Below are 6,354 nucleotides of genomic sequence, written 5' to 3' on the forward strand. Positions count from 1 at the left end.
ATAGACAGACGCTTCTGGTGGGCCCTCTTTACAACAAAGACCCCCAAAAAACAAGTGAAATGAGTACATTTATGACAAGCTAGGTGCCCGGAGCATCAAAGGAAAGCTTAGAAAACAAACTGAGAGGCAGGGGGAGGAAGAGACGGTTCAGAAGCAGAGAGGACTTACCAGACCTGCATCGTGGAGAGCCCTCAGGCACCATTCCTGGGAGCGGTGGTGGCATGCTGGCACTAGTGTTCGGCCACAGTTTCCTCAGGGAGAAGCAGCCAGCCACACAGCCTGGTCACACCTCCGGAACCAGAGAAGAATGGCGCTCTTGGCAAAAGCTAAGTACTTGTATATATTTCACTGCGCCCCTACCCCTGCCTACTCCCACACCAGCTTCAGTGGCTGACTTCTTTGGGCCTGAGATAGGCCCTGTTGAGTGCCTAGAGCCATCCTCCCGGCCTTGCAGATGGAATAAAGTTGAAATTGGGGGAAAAGATAATTTTCCAGCTCCACTAACTGGGGGAGCTCAGGACAGACGTGTCTCCTGTCCAGGCATAAATGGTCCATGGACTTTGAGTACCTTTCCCCTCTGCATGGACCTGTGTGGGCCTATTTTAGGAGAATAGGCCCCTGATGGCAGACTCCGTTTCAGCTGTGCAGTGGAGAGGTGGGTGTTTGATGTTTGACATTGCTTTGCCTATTAAACAGGGTCCTCACCAACCCACATCATGGGCATAAGGACTGGTGGCTCCACTCAGGTCACCCAGCCACCCACAACAGGGGTCCAAGGATAACTGGTACCTCCCAGTCCTTACAACGAAAAACATTGGGTGCCCATGGTCTGTCTGCAGAACCCACCTATCTGTATGCTCCAGGGAACAGGGACATGCTTTCCTCAGAGACACATGGGGGACGATTCTCAGCCCCCTGCCTTGTTGAGAGTGTGACCCCCTGCTGCAACCAGATACCATTACCTACACCAATCACCCCTGCCCCTCTAAGAGTGTAGGACAGAGCCTGTACCATACACTTGATGATCAGCTACCTGGACATCTGAGCTGAATTCATACAAGAAAAGTGAATGGACTCCTAGACTGATACACCTGATAACAGCTCTAGCCATCTGGGGAAAGGATGTCAGAGCTCCAAAGGCGAAAATAATCAAATTAGCTCCGTCAACCAACCCATTTGGGCATATCAAAACAAAACAAAGGCCATCTTGTGGGAAGTGCTGAAACAGGCACTCTTGGCTCAGCGCGGCCCGCTGCAATCCGTGGAGGAACGTGCCGCCCAGCCACCATCATGCCTGGGCACTTACAGGAAGGCTTCGGCTGCGTGGTCGCCAGCCGATTCGACCAGTTATTTGATGACGAATCAGATCCCTTCGAGGTGTTGAAGGTGGTGGAGAACAAGAAAAAAGAAGCTGGTGGAGGCAGTGTTGGGGGCCCTCTGGCCAAGGGCGCCCCCCAGACCAACTCCTATGAGGCAGGCAAACAGTTGAGTAAAGAGTCCCAGAAAGACCGCAAGAACCCACTGCCTCCCAGTGCTGGCGTGGTTGACAAGAAAGAGGAGACGCAGCCACCCGTGGCACTTAAGAAAGAAGGAATTAGACGTGTTGGAAGAGGACCTGATCAGCAACTTCAGGGTGAAGGGAAAATAACTGATAGAAGAGCAGAAAGCTGACCACCTCAGGAAAGACGATTTGAAAAACCACTTGAAGAAAAGGGTGAAGGAGGAGAATTTTCATTTGATAGACCAATCATTGGTTGGCCTATTTGGGGCCGTGGTGGTCCTGGAAGAGGTCGAGGAGGCCGTGGACATGGAATGGGCCGAGGAGATGGATTTGATTCTCGTGGCAATTGTGAATTTGATAGGCATAGTGGAAGTGATAGATCTGGCCTGAAACAGGAAGAGAAACAGGGAGGTAGCAAATCTCACAACTGGGGACTATCGAAGATGAATTAACTACCTTGGATCATTCGAATGTGACTGAAGAAGCACCTGAAGGTGAAGAACATCCAGTGGCAGACACTGAGAATAAGGAGAACGAAGTCAAAGAGGTAAAAAAAAAAGAGGGTCCAAAAGAGATGACATTGGATGAGTGGAAGGCTATTCAAGATAAGGACCGGGCAAAAGTAGAATTTAACATCCGAAAACCAAATGAAGGTGCTGATGGGCAGTGGAAGAAGGGATTTGTTCTTCACAAATCAAAGAGTGAAGAGGCTCATGCTGAAGATTCGGTCATGGATCATCATTTCCGGAAGCCAGCAAATGATGTATCGTCCCAGCTGGAGATCAACCTTGGAGACCTTGGCCGTCCAGGACGTGGTGGCAGGGGAGGAAGAGGTGGACGTGGGTGTGGTGGGCATCCCAATCATGGCAGCAGGACTGACAAGTCAAGTGCTTCTGCCCCTGATGTAGACGACCCAGAGGCATTCCAGCTCTGGCCTAACTGGGTGCCATAAGACAACCCTGGTTCCTTTGTGGACCCTCCTCTCTGAGGCTTTGCATGCTTAAGGATCCCAAACAACTAAGAAATTAAAAAAAAAAAAAAAAAAGACTCATTCATACCATTCACACCTAAAGAGTGAATTTCATCTGTTTTGAAAATGAACTTCTCTTACTACACAGAAGTAACAAATATGGCAGTCAGTTTTGTATTTAGAAATGTATTGGTATCAGGGATGTTTTCATAATTTTTAGAGATTTTGCATTCTTCATGAATACTTTTGTGTTGCTGCTTGCAAATAAGCATTTCCAAACTTGAAATATAGGTGTGAACAGTGTGTACCAGTTTAAAGCTTTCACTTCATTTGTGTTTTTTAATTAAGGATTTAGATGTTCCCTCAATTACAAAGTGATTTTAAATATTGGACATAATATTGGTTTTTATACCTGCTTTGCGTTTTCACACATGGTCAGCTGAGACATGTAAACTTGATTTGTCAAATTTTATGCTGTGTGGAACACTAACTATGTATTTTAACTTAGTTTTAATATTTTCATTTTTTGGGAAAAATCTTTTTTCAATTCTCATGATAGCTGTTATGTTTGCTAAATCTTTATATATAAAAATATCAGTACTTGAACAAATTCAAAGCACATTGGTTTATTAACCCTTGCTCCTGCAGTGATGCATGGTTCATTAGGTTCAAATTATACTTGATTCAAGATTTTAGCTATATGACTTTTCCATTTTAAAAAACAAATTAGATACATTATAGGTGAAAATTGTTTAAGCTTATCATTGATAGACAAATCCTGTCGAGTGAAGTAGTTACATGGGTATGGATTTTTTCCCCCTCCAACAGAGTGGTGGAATAGTTTGATTTGGCTAATGCATAATATTTAAACTATGTAAAATGAGTGTCTGGCCCTTCAGTATGATTTGTATATTCGGAAGGTCCCAAAATCAAAATTGTACTTCTTTAAACAACTCTTTAACCCTTCCTTGTTCTGAAGAAGCCAAAGGGCACTGGCTAGTATGGTGAGAGGGGGACTATTTTAATTTTTGAAATTTGGAAAGCAGGCAGTTTTACATTATAAGGTTGGAACAGCATCACTATCCATGAAATACAAACAAAAATCTTAAAAAAAAAAAAAAAACACAAAGCGAGAAGCTACAACACAGTAAAAAAACATAAAATAAACTAATACAATAACTCATAGATGGCTCAGAGACAACAGTCAATATCAAGTCACATAAATAAACAGACCATGATTGCCTTAACAAGCTCTCAAAACAAAGAGTCAAGGGATCTTCTAGGTGAAAGTGCATTCCTGGAATTATCAGAGGCAGAATACAAGAGATTAATATACAGAACCCTTCAAGACATCAGGAAGGAAATGAGGCAATATGCAGAACAAGCCAAGGAACCCACAGATAAATCAATTGAAGAAATTAAAAAGATTTTTCAGAAACATAATGAAAAATTTAATAAGCTGGAGAAATCCATAGGCAGAAAGCAATCAGAAATCTGGAAGCTTAACAATAAAACTACAGAAGTAAATGCAATAGAAAGTCAGAGGAGCAGAACTGGACAACTGGAAGGCAGAATTCCTGAACTTGAAGATAAAGCACTTGGCACTAATATATTTGAAGCAAAATCAGATAAAATAATTTAAAAACATGAAGAAAACTTAAGAATCATGTGGGATTCTATCAAGAGAAATAACCTCTGAGTGATTGGAGTACCAGACCAGGGAGGGATAAGAGAAAATACAGAGAGAGTTGTTGAAGATTTGTTGGCAGAAAACTTCCCTGATATTGTTAAAGATGAAAAGATACCTATCACAGATGCTCGTCGAACTCTACATAAGGTAGATGTTAAAAGAAAGTCACCAAGACATATTATAATCAAATTAGCCAAAACCAAAGATAAAGAGAATTATAAGAGCAGCTAGGGATAAATGAAAAGTCACCTACAAAAAAAAAAAAAAAAAAGGAGAGCCAAAAGAATAAGCTTGGACTACTCAGCAAAACCATGCAGGCAAGAAGGCAATGGAAATTCTCATGAGAGCATTAAAACAGCAATAACAGAAACGTTGCTGTTGCGTCAAACCTACAGCAACCCTACAGGCCAGAGTAGAACTGCCCCCTGGGCTTTCCAAGGAGTGACTGGTGGGTTGGAACTGCCATCCTTTTGGTTAGAAGCCTAGTTCTTAGCCACTGTGCCACCAGGGCTGCCATGGAAGCATAGTCATCAATAATATTTTAAAACTGTAATTCTTAGTTTGTCTCATTTTCAATGGAGATAATTGTGTTTGTCGATTTTGATGACCTCAAAGAATTTTAAATTTCAGCTTTCTGAACCATCTTTCATAGGATCCTTTGGGATCATTAATGTTTTAAAAAAAAATTACCAAGGCTCATTCCAAGTTGGGATAATATTGTACTAAGCACAATTCATGAGTCAGATGTAGATGAACAAAGAACATTAATGTGGTTTTTAGTACCAACTATTGATATTTTACACAGCTTAAAACTCTATAAGGTGAATCTTCTACAAGATATAATTTGCTAGAATATTTAAGAGCCAATCGAATGACTGCAATTTGGATGTTTTCATTGAAAATACATTTTTTCTATTAAAAAGTCAAGATTTGAAAACCAAATTTTTTTATATCTTCACTTCAAAGGTGAAATCAGGATGTCCATAATGTCCTGTTTAAAATATATCTATTCTCATAATAATTGATAGTTGGATCCAGTGAGTCATACATGTCCCATTCCTTTACTTTTCTTTATTTTCAAATTCAGAAATGTACTCTTATGTCTTGTGAAAGTTTTACATTTACCGAACATGCATTCAAAGTTACTTTTTCTCATTTGCCGTAAGCAAGGGGCTAGGCCTTCTCATAGGCCTGGAGCTTGATATACACTCTGGATTTCTTATTGGACGGCTTTATTGACTCTTTCCACTTAGTTTAAAATATCATCCCACATTCAGGAGTTGCATAAAAGGTTGTAATCTGTTTGCACAAATATGCTTTTCATTTTGAGCAGAGGCACTTTCTCCCTTTGGTATTTTATGTGTATTTTATTGGGATAATATGTGAATTTGTATGGGCATTGCCCTGATCACCATACATCTGAGCTCGACATCCATTGGATATCCTTATATGTTTATAATGCAGTTTTTAGAATAAACATGAGAATATCCTATCTGCTCATTTAATTAAAAAGAAGGTGATGTATCATTTGTTGTATATTTTAAGGAAAGCCTGGTGGCGTAGTAGTTAAGAGCTGCAGCTGCTAACCAAAGTGTCAGCAGTTCAAATCCACCAGGCACTCCTTGGAAACCCTGTGGGGCAGTTCTACTCTGTGCTGTATTTTAAAAGGTTGTTGTTTGTGTTTTTTGTTGTTATTTGCCATGGAGTCCATTCCGACTCACGGCAACTTTATACGACATAATGAAGTCCATTGTTGTGGCTGTTGTGTCAGTCCATCTCATTGGGGGTTTCCCTTGTTTTTGTTGCCTCTTTGTGTTACCAAACACGATGTCCTTCTCTAGTGATTAGTCTTTCCTGATGACACGTCCAAAATAAGCAAAACAAAGTAGATCCTGACATCTTCATTTCTAAGGAGCCTCCTGCTTGTATTTCTTCTAAGACTGACTTGTTTGTTCTTCTGGCACTCCACAGTATATTCAATATTTTTTGCCAACACCACAATTTAAATGCATCAGTTCTTCTTCTGCCTTCCTTTTTCATTGTCCAAGTTCCCCATGTATATGAGGTGATTGAAAAGACCATGGCTTAGGCCAGGGGCATCTTAGTCATCAAAGTAACTTTTCAGTTTTCAAAACTTTGAAGAGGTCGTGTGCAGCAGATTTGCCCAATGCAATACATTTTTTGATTTCTTGA

The 6,354-nt window shown here is 41.0% G+C and overlaps 1 pseudogene; it reads left to right on the plus strand.

Moving 5' to 3' along the window:
- Positions 1-1,206: 1,206 nt before the first annotated feature.
- LOC100659031 (SERPINE1 mRNA-binding protein 1-like) lies at positions 1,207-4,785 on the plus strand (annotated as a pseudogene).
- The last annotated feature ends 1,569 nt before the right edge of the window (positions 4,786-6,354 follow it).

This window comes from Loxodonta africana, chromosome 12 (assembly GCF_030014295.1).
Source record: "Loxodonta africana isolate mLoxAfr1 chromosome 12, mLoxAfr1.hap2, whole genome shotgun sequence".
In the NCBI taxonomy this organism is placed as follows: domain Eukaryota; kingdom Metazoa; phylum Chordata; class Mammalia; order Proboscidea; family Elephantidae; genus Loxodonta; species Loxodonta africana.